Below are 18,611 nucleotides of genomic sequence, written 5' to 3' on the forward strand. Positions count from 1 at the left end.
TTTTTCACGCCTGAGTTTCTGTCTGTATGTTGGAAGGAGATGAATGACATTGTGATCGGACTTACCAAGAGGAGGGCGACTCACTGCCTTATATGCGTCTGGGATGTTACCGAAGCACTGATCCAGTATGCGAGTGGAGCGAGTGGGCGTGGTGACATACTGCTGCAGAGTGGGTAGATGAGGTGACAGCTGACATGTGTTGAAATCCCCCAAAATAAACACCGGCTGATCTGCTGATCGGGAGAGAGCAGCATTGAAGCTGTCGGTTATTATTTCCGCAGCTTCTTTGTTATTAGGCCCTGGGACATAAACAAGAATAATGGTGATTTGCCCAAACTCCCGCGGAAGGTAAAACGGCCTGATAGATACAGACAGCAGCTCATAGTCTCTAGTGCACACTCTCTTGAGTACTTTGAATTGTGAAGCCCAAGCGCTGTCAATAAACATACAGAGTCCTCCCCCGATGGATTTTTGAGATGACACCTTATCACGATCTGCTCTTATAACTGTAAATCCCTCCATATCAATGCAAGTGCTGTCCTCGTGAAGCCATGTCTCTGTGAAGCAGAGCAAATTACTCCTCCGAAAATCCTCATCAAATCGGAGACGTGTTGTGATCTCATCCAGTTTATTATTTAATGATCTGACGTTTGACAGAGTTATGATGGGAAGCGGGTGTCTGTTTCCTCGCCTTCTCAACCTGTTACGAACGCCCCCCCTCGAGCCTCTTTTTTTCGTTTTCCTACCTTGGGCTTTTCCATGAGGGGTTGATGATACGTGATTTAAGTCCACAGACACAGCTTTATTCCTTAGGGCAAGAAGAAATTCCCTCGAGTATGTAATCAGTGGCGACGTTCGTTCACTTCCTTCATTGTTCCCGGCTAGGGCAAAGTTCTCTCTAACGACAGCATATAGGATAAAAAAGATCACCACTGCGCGCAAGTAATCCATTTCCATGTTGCTTAACTCAAGGACGTGAACAAAACAAAAGTTTACAACACGATTAACGCCAAAAATTCACAACCAACAAACAAACGAACGGAGAAGCACAGGGTCAGCAGCCGTGCCGCGCCCCCTAGTTCCACTTAGGTTTAGGAAGGGCAGGTAAAAGGGGAGGCTCAGCAAACACAGGAGGCTGCACAAGGGAGGACCTTGTGAATGGTTCACAGGCAGTCAGGTACTGCAGGACACGCTGTGTCCATGCCTCACTGTGTTGTTCCATCAGCTTCTTGTAGAGCTGAGTCACACTGTTGCCCAGTGTCCTCTCCCTCGTCATCCTCACCACCCGGTTGTCACATGAGTATCTAAAGAAACAACAGTATAATCATGCAAATGCTTTGGTTGGAAAAAATAACACAAATAAAAGCGCCTGATAATGAATGATTGTCATTATGAATTACCTGTATGTCAGCAAAGCTGGAAACTGACTGCGGTGGCCCATATCCAGCTGTCCTAAGATGTCCTCATTCCAAGCTGGATACTTCTTTTTGCAGCGTTTGCACTCCAGATACTCAGTGGCAAGGTCATACCACCCATCAATGTCCAAGACCTTGCGCACGGTACGGTAAAGTCCTGCCGCTGTAAGTCTGTGCTTACCACAGTCTGGGCGAACGCAGACAAGAGGAAACAACCACATCTTTAGCGGCATCCATAAGAAAATGGGCCGACAGAAGAAGAGGTCAGGTGAGGCGGGTGGCTGGGTGTTTATTAAAGGGGGCTGAGGAGGATACCACCAAAGCTTCAGCTGGGACACTATTTCTGGCTTTTCGGTTCGCATGTTGGCCTTAAACAGTGTGTTCCGGATCCACTCATGCTGGAAAGGTGGAAGATGATCTCTCCAGTGACTAGGAAGCTCAGCTGGTGGCTGATGATGAGGAAGAGCTGGTGTCTGTGCTGTTTCCGCTGATGGAGACGGACCGGCACAGGCCTCTGAGTGAACAGTAACATAAACAATATAAGGATGACTGTTATTTGATAGTAATATGCCATAAATGCAGTCCACAAACAGCCGGCGAAGCAGTAATTTTAAACAAGTATTAATAATAATTATGATTATATTTAGGAATAACAGTGAAGAAAACGGTATTAGTGTCAAGAAGCAAAGAACACAGTGTACACTTTATTGATGTAAGGAATATGGGATCAATATAGCTCTTTGAGAATGAGGATTAGATGGAATGAAAGAAGGAAAATGAGTCGTGATGAATTCAGTAAAAAAAAGTATGATGCCCACAGACATGAAGCATGCACACAGACACAATAAGGAAAAACTGTTCCTCTAATTATTAGAACAATGAATCTCCACCATCCTGTCTGCTCAGGTTGAGTGAGTGAGAAGAGCAAGCGGTGTGAAAAAGTTATCCAGTGATTGTTTAGCAACAGGTAAGTTCGGAAACGCAAATATATACACTGACACCTTTGGACATCCTTAAGGTTTGGAAGAAGTGCACTCAAAGAATGCCTCCCGCTTGAGGCATGATGTCACATAATTCTGTATTGTAAACAAAAAATATTTTAAAATGTTTATTTATTTTCAAAAATAATGATTCTCAGTGGGTTTCCACAAAACATTCTTATAATATTTGCATTTGTGTCATATGCCACACCTGTATTTAGCTGTGCTTCACATTGTGATGCAGCAAATACCAGCTCCTCATCATCATCTTCAGCAGTGGGAATGGAAGTGCCTGGAGCACAAATGTTAAAACTATTACTGTGATCAATACATGGAGACAAACATATGTAAGATGTTGCTTACTTACCAGTAGCGAAAAGCTGCTTTGGGACCAAATGTTTGGCTGGGGGTTCTGCTGCCGGAGGAGGTAAAGTGGACTGCAGTAATGGATCTGGAAACAACAAGTGGACAAGTTTGCCATGACGATAAATGAATACATGTAGAACTGCTGTAGGGAAAATTCTATATTTACACTCCTACTCACAGGGTTTAACTGGTGACATTAGTTTTTTTGCCAGCTGTGAAGGTGACAAATGTTTGCCACGCGCCAACAGTGCTTTCACAGTGGCGGTCTGCTGTAAACCAGTTTGGATGGCTGTAGGTGGACGTGCAGAGGCACTAGATGTTGCAGGTGGACGTGCAGAGGTACTGGAGGCTGCAGGTGGACGTGCAGGCTGATGTACACTGGTGCCCATATCAGAAGCCCGTCTTTTCAGGACATACGCCTTGAAAATGGCCATGTTAGTGTTGGGCCTGGCATCTGCCTTAACCAAGTACCTGATGAGGGATTCGGCCTCATTGCTCTGGTCTTCATAAACATCCTTCATGGACCGGCCCTGAAAGTCACCAAACTCCACCATCAAGCAGCCCTGGTCTCCAGTTGCCCGGGCTTCTGCTTGCATTTCCTGCTTCCTCTTATACTTCTCTACTTCTTCTGCCATCTCTCTAATATGAGAAGTGTACTGTAGGAACAGTTGTTTATTTTCTGACAGGGGGGTTGTCTGCGCTTTCTCACTGGAAATGCTGAGCACCAAATACACTGCGTACCCCAGAGAGTTTTCCAGGAGCCATCTAAATCTCTGACCCTGGTACATCCCAAACTGAAGTTTGCAGTGAGCCAGTACTAAAAACTGGTCACTGGGATCTCCACCGTTTGTGCAGACAAAAGTACTTGCCTCTGCCAGCACCTCCTCCTTCGATTTGGCCCTTCCAGACACCACATTTTGAAGTTGCTTCGCCTCCGCCGATGGCGCCATGAGGAGACGGTTTGATGTTGCTGACTGGCGACGAAAAACGGGGTATGCGTACATTTTCTGAAATGAAAATCAGAAAGAGACTATTACCTGTGTCAATCTAAAAGATACCTGTATGTTAAGTGTGTTACAATAATTTAGCAAACTACACAGCAGGACTTAAATCATGTTTTTCAGGCATTTTGGGTGACAATATGGAAAGAAATTATATGAAATATTAGATATTATTATGAAAATCTTGGCAATTACTACTAACTCCCATTATTACACTTCTTTTTTCATTACATGTTGCCCCAATAATACATTAATATGCAAATTAGATACATAGATACATTGTATAAAATGGGAAAACCCGCTTATGGCCATTTTACACAAATATTGCATAAAGCAAAATGGAAGTCTATATCAAATCATTCTGTTATCTTTTATAACATAGTTGGGAATCATCTTCATACAAAGTTTGGTATATAAAATCCTGAAACCTAAACAATTTCAGGATATAAAACACTGATATAATTAAGCTATATCCTCCTGAGACCAAAAAAAGTTTAGTTAATTTAGTATTATGTGTGTCATTACATTGTTTAGAGCATAAGAAAGTTTTTTGCAAAAACGTTTTTTTTTTTTAATAATGTTCATATAGGTTATACTATGTCTTCTGTAGAGGACACTAGGACTCATTTTTTATTATTATTTTATTTAAAGACATGAATAGGCAAAAACAATGGTTTTTTTTTAGATCACGTCTTTTTAAATAAAATAATAATAAAAAAATGAGTCCTAGTAGTGTCCTATACAGAAGACATAGTATAACCTATATGAACATTATAAAAATAAAAATAAACGTTTTTGCAAAAAACTTTCTTATGCTCTAAACAATGTAATGACACACAAAATACTAAATTATTAACTAAAATGTTTTTGGTCTCAGGAGGATATAGCTTAATTAGCGGCCGGCTAATTAACTTAACAGTAGCTACATGTTTTCTTTTCTGTATTTTATCATGGGAAAAGTTACAGGTTCACAGGTACTGAAGTAAACCTGTAATATACACGCTAGCTAGCTATATTGGCATGTCTAATTTTCCAAAAATACACAATGTATATGAATAAATATTAAACGATTATACAGTAATGAAGAATAGCCTTACCTGTTGCAAAGATGACAATAATAGGAGCCGCTGATTGGTCAAAAGTACGTCACAGAAGAGAAACACGATTGGTCAAAAGTAAGCCACAGGAGACAAACGCGATTGGTCAAAAGTAAGCCACAGGAGAGAAACGCGATTGGTCAAAAGTAAGCCACAGCAGAGAAACGCGATTGGTCAAAAGTAAGCCACAGGAGAGAAACGCGATTGGTCAAAAGTAAGCCACAGGAGAGAAACGCGATTGGTCAAAAGTAAGCCACAGGAGAGAAACGCGATTGGTCAAAAGTAAGCCACAGCAGAGAAACGCGATTGGCTCACGTGGGCTTACTTTGGGCTTACTTTAGCTCAATCGGTAGGAAGCAGCAAGCGCAAGCGAGAGGTAGCGGGATCGATGCCTGCATTCTCCAGTGCTGTCCATCCTTTTTACGCCCCCCTTCAAGGGGCACTACCTAGATGAGCTCTTGCGGCTCAGTGCTGCCGAAAAAGTTTTTTCGAACGAGGTACTGCACACATTCCTGGCAAAAGCAGGTCCCACCGAGATTTGAACTCGGATCGCTGGATTCAGAGCCCAGAGTGCAAACCATTACACCGTGGAACCTTGGCGTGTGTCAACTTTTCCCATGAGCAGCAGAGATTTAAGTCATTGAGTCCAAAAGCACGATAGCAAGGAGCAAATGAAGCCTTTGCTTTTTAAGCCCATGTTTCCCCAATTCCGACTCTGTTTGAGAGTGCCAATTTCACTTTCACGTCAGCAGTTGCGCATCACCTCTGTTTTTTCCCTCCCTTCCGCAAATAACCTGAAATGGTTCTACCGAGACTGGAACTTGGATCGCTGGATTCAAAGCCCAAAGTGCTAACCATTACACCATGGAACCAACACTTCCTGATAGCTGGCTGTCTGAGAGGCAGATAGCGATGAGGCTAGGTGGAATCAGGTAGACTAAAAGAGGCGGACGTGGTTCCTCTGCCGAAACCCAGGATATAAATATCCTGGTTGCCCTAATCAGGCTGAAGAGATTAAAAGCAAAGCCTAATAATGGGCTCGTCCGGGACTTGAACCCGGGACCTCTCGCACCCTAAGCGAGAATCATACCCCTATACCAATGAGCCGAAACATACATCCTCCCTGCTGCTGCCGGGCCGCAAACATTTCAGCTTGCATGGCTTAAAGCGCAATTTTTTGATTAAATCTACAATTAAAAGGTAGCCAGTGCAAAGTTTCCAGAACAGAGGAAATGCGGCCTCTTTTTTTGTGGTCATTGGAAATCACGCTGCAGCACCTGCACACAAATAATGAGAAGCTTACTTACAGGAGCCTGGTCTGCAACACTGGACCCAGTTGATGTTGCAGGAGCAGAGGCAGCACTTGGCTGGACAGAAGGCTGTGGAGGAGACTGCAGAGGAGGCTGAACAGGGCGCAGAGGAGGAGACTGCAGAGGAGGCTGGGCAGGGCGCAGAGGAGGAGACTGCAGAGGAGGCTGGGCAGGGCGCAGAGGAGGAGACTGCAGAGGAGGCTGGGCAGGGCGCAGAGGAGGAGACTGCAGAGGAGGCTGGGCAGGGCGCTGCAGTCCTGTGGGTGGCTGTAGTGAGGATGGTCCTGGTGCAGAGGGACAGGGGTTGAAGGCCTTGCTGGAAAGATGGGAGTTGCTCTTTCCTGTGGACAGGAAGCTCTGCAGGCGACTGGGACACCTGGCCAGGGGTCCACAATGCTGGAGGAGCAGGATAAGGGGCAGGAGCAGGGGCAGTAGCACGAGCCGGGGCAGGAGCAGGGCCTCTCGAGCCTGCAGTGGCTGGAGCGTAAAAAAACACAACAAAATTATCTTATTGTTTTAGACTTTCACTGCATGACTTTCTCAGCTCTGCTGGACAGCTAGAGCTTTAGTCAGTGATTACGATAAAAAATTAAATAAAACCTTTTACATACACCTTTAAATTATCTTTTTTCCTTTGAGGATGTTCACTCAAAGAGTGAATGTAGATTGACACCTGAGAAGTGCCCTTCCTCTGTGTTGTGAAATAAAATAATATGTCATTTAAAAAATACTGTTTTGTTTTATTTGTAATTGTTTGTAAAATATTGTTTAAGATTTACATACCTTGAGGAAGTTGTTCCTCAGCTTGCGAGGCTACAGTTGCCATCTCCAGGTCATCTTCCTCCTCAAAAAAATCCGTAGCAGCAGAGTCTGTAAAATAACATAAAACACTAAGCACATGTCACCAACACACTTGTATGCGTTAAGTGATACTCACCACATGTAAAGAGCTGTCTCCGGGCTGCGGACTCAGACGCAGGATGTACACGTGGTCCTGCAGCTGTTGAACACGTATTTTCGTTAGACATATATACTGCATAATATATACTGTAATGATTTTAAAGCTTGCAAATCACTTACAGGGTTTGGCTGGAGCCAAAATCTTTTGTGCCAGCTGTGAAGCAAATAAATGCTTCCCCCGCGCCAACAGGGCCTTCACATTGGTCGCCAGCAGTGGCCTGTTCTTAGTGGCAGTAGGTGGAGGAGGAACATACACAGTGGCAGTGGGCACAGCAGCAGTGAGGACAGATGCAGTGGGCACAGTGGTGGTGGGCACGTGGGCTGGAGCCTGCCTCTTCAGCTCGTATGCTTTGAAAAGGGCCATATTGGTGTTAGGCCTGGCCTTTGCCTTCTTCAGGTAGGTGATGATAATAGCCTGGGCCTCCTTGCTTGGGTCTTCATACACCTCCTTCATTGACCTACCCTTAAAATCCCCAAACTCCACCATCAGACATCCAGAGTCTCCTGTCCTCTGGGCCTCCTGCAGCATGGCCTGTTTTATATGATACACCTCCACAGCCTCGCCTACCTCCCTGATCTGCGAGGTGTATCTGAGGAACAGGTGTTTGTTGTCAGACAGCGGGTTGTCCCTCTCCTCCTCCCCCAAAATGCTGCTGACCAGATAGCAGGCATACCCCAGTGAGTTCTCCAGCAGCCACAGGAACCTCTGACCCTGGTGTTTCCCAAACTGGATCTTGCAGTGAGCCAGAACCAGGAACTGGTCTCCAGGATTCCCTCCATTCTGCCTCACAAAGGCAGTGGCCTCAGCCAGGACCTCCTCCTTACACCTGGCCCTCCCTGCCAACACGATCTTCCTCCTATTGGCCTCCTCAGTTGGCCCCATAAGGAGTCGACCCTCAGAGGTTCTTCGTAAAACCGGGTATGCATACATAATCTGAAAGGACACAGGCATAAACAGAACGTTACATAGCTGTCATATTCCAACTGAAAGTATTTTACTACAGCATTTATTTTTTATGTAATTAATTATTATAATATTATAATAATTAATGATTATTATTATTATGAGCATAAGCATTATTGTTTTTATACAACTGTGAATCCCTTTGAATTGCCTTGTGTACAAATTGTAAATAGTGTGATGAACTTATTAATAAGAAAATAAATAACACTTCTTGGTACAATCTTACTGGTATCATGCCATGCTTAAATCGTTTTGTTTTGTTTAGCTTTTGTGGCAGAGATTACTAAGAAACACCAAATATAACATAAAGGCGTTTATGACAATTCATAATAATATGATCATCAAACAGATCTAAAACTTAAAACGGTATAACTAATCGTTTTGGTATATCTTTTATAACATAGTTGAGAATCATTTGTTGAAACAAAAAAACACTTGTTTTTGCCTATTCATGTCATTTTAAATATGTATAACATAGTATTTAAAAAGATAACATAAATATGTATACTGGTGTATAACATAGTATAGTATAACATATATGAATTAAACTTTTTTTTTAAAGGTTTTAGTAAAAATCTTCTTGTGCTCAAAATAATGTAATGAATGACACAAAAAAATACTAAATTAACAACAACAAAAAATGATTTAAGGAGGATATAGCTTAATTAGCGGTCGGCTAATTATCTTGACAGTAGTGGCATGTTTTTTACTGTATATCATGGTAAAGTTGCAGGTTCACATGTACAGAAGAAAACGTGTGCTATTACACGCTAGCTAGCTTTATTGGCATGTTTAATTGTCTAAAAGCAAACACTGTTTATGAATAAATAATGATCGATTATACAGTCGTGAAGAATAGACTTACCTGTTGCAAAGATGACGATAATTACTACTGATGACGACTACTTCCTGCTCAGCTACTGTTCGGACGCTCTCGCTTACTGCTCCGCGCTTTGCTCTATCGCTTTTATATTTCTATAATTTATCTCCTTTTATCATCTAATTTTAACTTCAGCAAATCAGCACAGTGCTCAAACGCTTGGATTACTACAAAAAAAAGCAGAATTATTTTATTCGACCAGCCTCCCACTGAAAGCTTACATTCCGGGGAAGAGAAAACACAACTGCCTACATTCATAAGGATAAGAAAATGCCTCCTCTGGAATCTACTTGCTGCTCCAACTGCCACAGACTTTTACAAAGGATTGCAATTCTTGAAACAAAGTTAATTGCGGGACCACCAAACCAGACGGAACACACAACAGAGCTTCGTCATGGACGTCCTCAGCATACAGCCGGTGAGTCCCATGAATCTAGTGCTTCTCGACAGGCCATACTGAGTGTAGAGAAACAAGCCGATCGTTTTACTAATCGATGGCACAAACAGGGTGCGAGACCCAAAGGCACTCGAGACATCAGATTGTCACGAGCATCACATATTACTGCAGTAGCATCCTCTACCCCAGATACGGCTCTGACAAGGACTGCAAACACTGGTCTCCTACCACCGCCTATACATCTTGAGAACAGATTTGAAGTATTAATGAATGAGGAATCCCCAAATTTGATGAATGTGATCGCACACAGACAGAATCAGCCAGTAGCTAACACTGATGCTAACTGGGGCTCAAGGTCGAGCAGACAGCGGCACTCAGCTCACAGTGCAGCCGAGCCCAGGACTCTGATAGTGGGCGACTCCGTAATCAGAAACATTAATAGCAGGGATACAACAACGTGCTGCCTTCCACAAGCAACAACTTCTGATGTAAACAGGGAACTTCAGAACATTCTGATGAAACATAAAACTGCAAATCGACTCATCATTCATGTGGGGAAGAATGATATTCATAAAGAGCAGTCGGAACTTCTTAAAAAGGATTTCAATGAACTTTTTGAAACACTTAAAAGACTGAAAGTTCAAACATTCATCAGTGGACCACTCCCAGCAAGAGAAACAAACAGGTTTTCACGGTTGCTTGGGCTTAATACATGGCTGCAAAAAACCTGCAATATAAAAGGAGTGAACTTTATTGACAACTTCAATCTTTTCTGGAGTCAGAGGCAACTGTTTCAACAGGATGGCCACCACCCAAACAAACTTGGTTCAAGAGTGCTAAAGGACAATATCTACTTCTCCCTCCGTCATCCTTCTGCAATGTGTGCCAATCCACTCAACCTGAATGGCACACACACACCTGGATACAGTATGAATGACCACAGGATTTCATTTCAGCACCTGAATGGACATGCGGTTGACACATCACACAAGGACAGTGATAACACCACTCAGCCACAACAACCTCTGCTCACGGACACAATCTCAGCTGAGCCCTGCCCACAGAGCTCACCACAGACAGACTGTGACATACCAGCACTGCTCCAAGATACAGCACCCATAGACGACTTTCTGGAAAACAGCCAGGGAAACCAGGACAGCATATTACAGCCTCCAATAACACCAGAGCAAAAATCCCTCTCACCGGAAACATTACCACTCTCTCCAGCATCTCCACTTCTGTGCTTCTCAGAGAAAATGGAACAACTGGTGCATGCTGGAACTAGACTATCCCACTCTTTTGCTGCGAGCCCCCAGATACCAACCAAAAAACGCCAGGCCCCACAACCACCAAAGCCTGCTGGCCCAGCTCGCCCTCCCCCTCCTCCTGTGAGAGCTCTTCGGCCTCTGCCACAGCGCCAGGGCCCACACCCTCCTCCAGCGGCTCGAGGTAAACCAAAAACAACTGATACCAGCTCTCAGTGATATGTGTCGGGTCCCCGCTATGATAACAATAACTTTCTCAAATGTTTACAGAACAAGCGGGAACCCAGTGTGCCTGTATCTTTTTCTATTGCTGTTCGATTACATGATAGAAAGTCTAAGGCCTTCAAAAGCCGTACAGCAAACCCATCTAATCTGGTGCCTATTACACGACATACCAAGATTTCTGTGGGGACAAAAAGTAAGACTGTTAAGTTAGCACTTTTAAACATCCGCTCACTTAAAAATAAATCACTTTTAGTCAACGACTTAATAACCACATACAACCTGGATTTTATGTTGCTAAATGAAACTTGGCTAGAAGAAAGTTGCAGTGCAACAGTCCTCAATGAAACAGCCCCTCCTAACTTTACTTTTATGAGTGTCTGCAGAGCTGTCAGAAGAGGCGGAGGTTTAGCTGCTCTTTATAAAGATGTCTATCAATGTAAGCAAATATCATTTGGGAATTACCCGTCTTTCGAGTATCTGGGTATTGTGTTAAAAGGTGCTCCACGCAATTTACTTATCATTGTTTACAGGCCTCCAAAATACTCTCCAGCTTTTGCTGAGAACTTAACAGAACTGTTATCAACAATGTCCTCAGAATTTGACTGCTTTGCCATTGCTGGAGATTTTAACATTCACATAGATAATGCAGAAAACAATATGGCAAAAGAAATCAAAACTGTTTTAAAAACTTTTGATCTGACTCAGCATGTACATGGACCCACACATAATCGTGGACACACTCTAGATTTACTTATCAGTAAGGGTCTAAACATTTCATCAATTGTTATTTAGGATGTAGCACTGTCTGATCATTTTTGTATTTTCTTTGATATATTGATCTCTCCTGCCATTGAAGCTAGATCTTTGTCTGTCAAGAAGAGATGCTTAAATGAGAACACTAGTGTACTATTTATGAAGGCTATATCTTTAACACCAAGCATATCTGCTGACTCTGTTGATTTTCTCCTTGATTCTTTTAACTCAAAAGTTAAGAGTGTAATTGATGATATTGCTCCTGTGAAAGTCAGGAAGAAGAGTGGCAGACAAAAAGCACCTTGGAGAAACTCAACAGCAGTGCAAAATATGAAAAGACAATGCAGAAAAGCAGAGCGCATGTGGCGGAAGACAAAACTTGTAGTCCATTATAACATCTACAAAGACAGCATCCATGCTTTCAATAAGGAACTAAGCAAAGCTAGACAGACTTTTTTCTCGAATATTATAAACAGCAATATAAACAACACACGCACTCTTTTTGCTACTGTAGAGAGACTGACAACCCCCCCAAGCCAGATTCCCAGTGAAATGCTCTCAGTGAGAAAGTGCAGTGAGTTTACTTCTTTCTTCTCTGAGAAAATCAATAATATCAGAAAGGTGATCAGCTCATCCTTGAGTTGCGCTGGGGTCAGGCAGATCAGACAACAGCACGAGAAAGTAGCCACTATGTCTGATTTCGAAGAAATTGATGGCAAAATTTTGGAAGAAACCGTACAGCAACTAAAAACATCAACCTGCGCCCTTGACGCACTTCCCACATCTTTTTTCAAAAATGTGTTACACAGCTTAGAAGCAGATCTCCTGGAAGTGGTAACTGCCTCACTTCTCTCTGGGAGTTTTCCGACCTCCCTGAAAACTGCTGTCGTCAAGCCCCTCCTGAAAAAGAGCAATCTGGATAAGACCATATTAAACAACTATAGACCGATATCAAATCTTCCTTTCATAGGCAAGATCATTGAAAAAGTTGTCTTCAATCAGCTGAACAAATTCTTAAGCTCGAATGGATACTTTGACCATTTTCAATCTGGTTTCCGACCGCACCACAGTACAGAGGCCGCGCTCATAAAGATAATAAATGATATTCGCTTAAATACTGATACAGGCAAATTATCAGTGCTGGTACTACTCGACCTCAGTGCTGCATTTGACACTGTCGATCACAAAATACTTCTTGACAGGCTGGAAAACTGGGTCGGGCTTTCTGGGATAGTCCTAAAATGGTTCAGGTCATACTTAGGAGGCAGAGGTTATTATGTGAGTATAGGAGACCATAAGTCTGAGTGGACATCCATGACATGCGGAGTCCCTCAAGGCTCAATTCTTGCGCCACTCCTATTGAACCTGTACATGCTCCCAATGAGCCAAATAATGAGAAAGAACCAAATGGCTTACCATAGCTATGCAGACGACACACAGCTCTACTTATCCCTATCGCCTAACGATTACAGCCCCATTGACTCCCTTTGCCAATGCATTGATGAAGTAAACAATTGGATGTGCCAAAACTTTCTTTAGTTAAACAAAGACAAAACTGAAGTCATTGCGTTTGGAAACAAAGATGAAGTTCTCAAGGTGAACGCATACCTTCAGTCTAGGGGTCAAACAACTAAAAATCAAGTCAGGAATCTGGGTGTGTCTCTAGAGTCAGACCTTAGTTTCAGTAGTCATGTCAAAGCAATAACTAAATCAGCATATTATCACCTGAAAAATATTGCAAGAATTAGATGCTTTGTTTCCAGTCAAGACTTAGAAAAACTTGTGCATGCTTTCATCACCAGTAGGGTGGATTATTGTAATGGACTTCTCACTGGCCTTCCCAAAAAGACCATAAGACAGTTGCAGCTCATACAGAACGCTGCTGCTAGGATTCTGAGCAGAACCAGAAAATATGAACACATCACACCAGTCCTCAGGTCTTTACACTGGCTGCCAGTTACATTTAGGATTGATTTTAAAGTATTATTACTGGTATATAAATCATTCAATGGCCTAGGACCTCAATACATTGCAGATATGCTCAGTGAATATAAACCCAACAGATCACTCAGATCATTAGGATCACATCGGCTAGAAATACCAAGGGTTCACTCTAAGCATGGCGAGTCTGCTTTTAGCTACTATGCCAGCCGCAGCTGGAACCAGCTTCCAGAAGAGATCAGATGTGCTCCTACAGTAGTCACATTCAAATCCAGACTCAAAACACATCTGTTTAACTGTGCATTTACTGAATGAGCACTGTGCCACTGTTCGTCCGACTGTTTGCACTGTATTTTATTTTATGTTTTAATTATTCTGATTTCATTTGATTATTTCTGTATTTTATCTTTTATTCCAAACTGTTTTAATTATTCTGATTTCTTTTGATTATTTTAATTTCTTCTATGTAAAGCACTTTGAATTACCATTGTGTATGAAATGTGCTATATAAATAAACTTGCCTTGCCTAATAATAGCGGTCGCCGATTGGTCAAAAGTAAGCCACAGGAGAGAAACGCGATTGGTCAAAAGTAAGCCACAGGAGAGAAAGGCGATTGGTCCAAGTAAGCCACAGGAGAAAAACACGATTGGTCAAAAGTAAGCCACAGGAGAGAACGCGATTGGTCAAAAGTAAGCCACAGCAGAGAAACACGATTGGCTCACGTGGGCTTACTTTGGGCTTACTTTGGCTCAATCGGTAGGAAGCAGTAGGCGCAAGCGAGAGGTAGTGGGATCGATGCCTGCATTCTCCAGTGCTGTCCATCCTTTTTACGCCCCCCTTCAAGGGGCACTACCTAGATGAGCTCTTGCGGCTCAGTGCTGCCGAAAAAGTTTTTTCGAACGATGTACTGCACACATTCCTGGCAAAAGCAGGTCCCACCGAGATTTGAACTCGGATCGCTGGATTCAGAGCCCAGAGTGCTAACCATTACACCATGGAACCTTGGCGTGTGTCAACTTTTCCCATGAGCAGCAGAGATTTAAGTCATTGAGTCCAGAAGCACGATAGCAAGGATTTAAGTCATTGAGTCCAGAAGCACGATAGCAAGGAGCAAATTAAGCCTTTGCTTTTTAAGCCCATGTTTCCCCAATTCCGACTCGGTTTGAAAGTGCCAATTTCACCGCCACGTCAGCAGTTGGGCATCACCTCTGTTTTTTCACCTCTCCCTTCCGCAAAGAACCTAAAAAGGTTCCACCGAGATTTGAACTCGGATCGCTGGATTCAAAGCGCAATATTTTGATTAAATCTACAATTAAAAGGTAGCCAGTGCAAAGTTGCCAGCACAGAGGAAATGCGGCCTGTTTTTTTGTGGTCATTGGAAATCACGCTGCAGCACCTGCACACGTGCTAGGGATCGCGCCTCGTCTTTGTCTTTGAGAGCGATGGACACCTTCTCTCCATCATCGAGGGGAATTAGCTCAAATAGTAGAGCGCTCGCTTAGCATGCGAGGGGTAGCGGGATCGATGCCTGCATTGTCCTGTGCTGTCCGTCCCTTTTACGCCCCCCCTTCAAGGGGCACTAACTAGATGAGCTCTTGCGGCTCAGTGCTGCCGAAAATGTTTTTTCGAACGAGGTACTGCACACATTCCTGCAAATGCAGGTCCCACCGAGATTTGAACTTGGATCGCTGGATTCAAAGCCCAGAGTGCTAACCATTACACCATGGAACGAACACACCCTGCTAGCTGGCTGTCTGAGAGGCAGATAGCGATGAGGCTAGGTGGAATCAGGTAGATAGGAGCTGGCGATTGGTCAATGGACCACCTCGACTGAGAGAGGCGGACGTGGTTCCTCTGACGAAACCCGAGATAATGGATTCGTCCGGGATTTGAACCCGGGACCTCTCGCACCCTAAACGAGAATCATACCCCTAGACCAACGGGCCGAAAACATTTCAGCTTGCATGGCTTAAAGCGCAATACTTTAATTAATTAAAAGGTAGCCAGTGCAAAGTTACCAGCACAGAGGAAATGCGGCCTCTTTTTTTCTGGTCATTGGAAATCACGCTGCAGCACCTGCACACGTGCTAGGGATCGCGTCTCGTCTTTTATATTTTTAGAGCGATGGACACCTCCTCTCCATCATCGAGCAGAATTAGCGTAAATGGGGCACTACCTAGATGAGCTCTTGCGGCTCAGTGCTGCCGAAAAAGTTTTTTCGAACGAGGTACTGCACGTATTCCTGGCAAAAGCAGGTCCCACCGAGATTTGAACTCGGATCGCTGGATTCAGAGCCCAGAGTGCTAACCATGACACCATGGAACCTTGGCGTGTGTCAACTTTTCCCATGAGCAGCAGAGATTTAAGTCATTGGCTGCGTTCCAAACCGCATACTCAATGAGTAGGTACTTAATTTCAATGAGTACTTACTTAACGAGCGCTAAAAGAGTAGGTACTTTATAGCCAAATCTCGTTGAGTATGGCTGCGTCCGAAACCGGATACTCAATGAGTAGGTACTTAATTTCAATAAGTACTTACGTAACGAGCGCTAAAAGAGTAGGTACTTTATAGCCAAATCTCGTTTAGTATGAATGCGAACCGGACATCTGCCATGTTGACGTTATCATGTGACCTACGACGCGTTATCACAAGTGCAACAACTTAAAAGATATGAACGACACGTTTAATTAATCTCTGTAATATCTTGATATTGATTAAACCTGCTTATTTTGTGATTGTAGTATAACCAATACATTTAGGGTCGATTTAAGTTCTTATTTGTAACGCTTCTAATGTGACCCACAGTTTAAATATGCTATATATATATATTAATACTTATATATAACACCTTAAATATATAATTTTTCATTACAAAAAACCTAAATCGTCATCTCTTGAATATGTTTTTAATTTCTTTATTTTAAATCCAAAATGTTCACCCACAAGCAAAAAGCCCTTTTGGGCCCCTAAGGGCTGTCCTTTATGTTTTCCTCTTTTTCTTGTTGAATGTTTCATCCCTCTGGATTATAAATAACAACAACAACATCAGTTTGTTTGTACCGCTATTATTCAAAGATATTTAAACTTGTCATTGTTCTTTTTTTCCTGTGTAAATAATATCATATTATGATGGATGCAAACCCATATTTATGTTTTCTGTCATTATGATTGTTCATCCTGATCTTGTATGTAACTATAAGTTCTGCAATAAAAAATGATATGAGCGACAGGTGCACTAACACCTCATAACATCAGTAACTCGACAGCCATACCTAGAACAGTTTTCCTCAGCGTTTGTAATGTCTGCACATTGCTCACAGCACACGACTGCTCGAAGATCTCACCTTTGGAGAAGACTGTTGATTTTTATACTAGAAAAATGTAAGTATCACTCCTTAAAAAACAAGATTACCCCAGAATGAATTGCATCGCTAGCCCACCCCAAAACTTACACAATAATAATGATAAATGCTGACCCAAACTTTTTTTTACTGAAAATTGTATATTTTAGTAAAAACAAGCAAAATGTAATTTGTTTTGTCATATGACATATGCATGAATACACACTAGATAAATGCAGTAAATACAGTTATAGTCAAGCAATGAATTAAAGCATAAATATATTAAATAATTGTATTTTATTTACTGACAACAACAATAAGAAACATGGATAAGTAAAATAATGAATAAAAGTAACCATCAGAATAAACAAATGCATATACAAGTCAACAACACAAACAAAGCTTTATTCAAACTACAAGCATGTATTTACAGGTGCTGAACCCCACATCCTACTGCCATCTCCACACAGCGGTTCTCATTCTGTGGCTTTATTCTGATGAATCAGCTGACCACCAGGTGACCGTGCCTCCGTGCCGGAGGTTGTTCTGAGGCGATAAGGGCCGGTGGAGTGATGGAGGGTCTCATCCATGGCACCATTTCCAGGATTCAGCTCCGGGCTCTCCATCCTCAGTGCTCACACCAGTCTGCAGACATTTCAGATCCGAATGAGAAAAGTGCTGTAATAACTGTGTTTGAAATTACAATAATTAAAATAAACTACAACTTAAGATTTAAATAGATTTTGTTATTCATTTCTGTAGTATACTCATTCAAAGCCTTTGATGCAGCATTCAGCTTCATGAGCCACTCTCCTCTCCCCCAAATGTTCCTCAATTTATCAACAGTACTAATGGACAAATAAAATAGATAACATGTTTAGTTACTTTATAGATTTGTGTATTTACCTTACTTACAGCACATTTATCTAATGTAAACAGTGTTGCCACAACAGTAAATTCTAAAATAGCACACATACATCAGATGTCTATTTCATGTTGTGATGTGCTCATCTGCAATACTTATAGAAGATTTTCCTGTCAGATGTAAATAGACATTTAAAATAAGCATCTTTAAGAGGTATATGGTTTATGTACATCTACTTTGGAGATGTGTGCTTACTGGAGCTCTCCTGATAGCAATACACAATAACGTGTTTTTACAGCAAAATCACAACTATACTATACTGTCTAACGTCTTTAAACCTTCAACAATTCGACAGTTTACTCTAGTCTTCTGTATTTCAACACGTTTTAACACAAGGAACCGTGTTTACTCACATTTGAAAACACCCGCGTCGCTGATCGTAATGTTGGATAATGACGTATCCTCTCCCGTGGCCTCCTGGGATAGAAAAGTATCCGTCGATGGTTGCTTCAGAATCTGGGCTGAAGCAGTAAGCCATCCGGGAACTTCTCGCCTACTCTTTTATGAGTACTGAGGTTTCGGACATACTACTCCTTTCAAATACTGTTTTCGCCTACTATATAGTAGGAAAGTAGGAATATTCGGACGCACTATAAGTATACGTGAGCCCGAATCTCGCGATAATTAGTACGTCACTCTGGTAATTCTCGCCTACTCTTTTATGGATACTAAGGATTCGGACATACTTATTCGCTCGCCTACTGCTTTTTCCCTACTATATAGTAGGGAAGTATGCGGTTTCGGACGCAGCCTATGAATGCGATCCGGACATCATCCGCCATGTTGATG

At 42.4% G+C, this 18,611-nt stretch overlaps 1 long non-coding RNA gene and 2 other non-coding genes across 3 annotated transcripts; all 3 read right to left on the reverse strand.

The window, feature by feature from the left end:
- Nucleotides 1-14,485: 14,485 nt before the first annotated feature.
- Nucleotides 14,486-14,557, reverse strand: trnaq-cug (transfer RNA glutamine (anticodon CUG)). The gene has a single exon. It is a non-coding gene; the product is annotated as a tRNA-Gln (tRNA).
- A 1,251-nt stretch (nucleotides 14,558-15,808) lies between these two features.
- On the reverse strand, nucleotides 15,809-15,880 carry trnaq-cug (transfer RNA glutamine (anticodon CUG)). Its single transcript has one exon. It is a non-coding gene; the product is annotated as a tRNA-Gln (tRNA).
- A 1,328-nt stretch (nucleotides 15,881-17,208) lies between these two features.
- LOC143741469 (uncharacterized) lies at nucleotides 17,209-18,576 on the reverse strand. The gene is made up of 3 exons (XR_013205061.1): nucleotides 18,176-18,576; nucleotides 17,665-17,745; nucleotides 17,209-17,542 (listed from the first exon to the last, which is right to left on the reverse strand). It is a non-coding gene; the product is annotated as an uncharacterized LOC143741469 (long non-coding RNA).
- Nucleotides 18,577-18,611: the final 35 nt, after the last annotated feature.

The sequence above is a fragment of the Siphateles boraxobius genome, unplaced genomic scaffold (genome assembly GCF_051911475.1).
Source record: "Siphateles boraxobius isolate OS27281-9 unplaced genomic scaffold, OSU_SipBor_1 19, whole genome shotgun sequence".
NCBI classification, from domain to species: domain Eukaryota; kingdom Metazoa; phylum Chordata; class Actinopteri; order Cypriniformes; family Leuciscidae; genus Siphateles; species Siphateles boraxobius.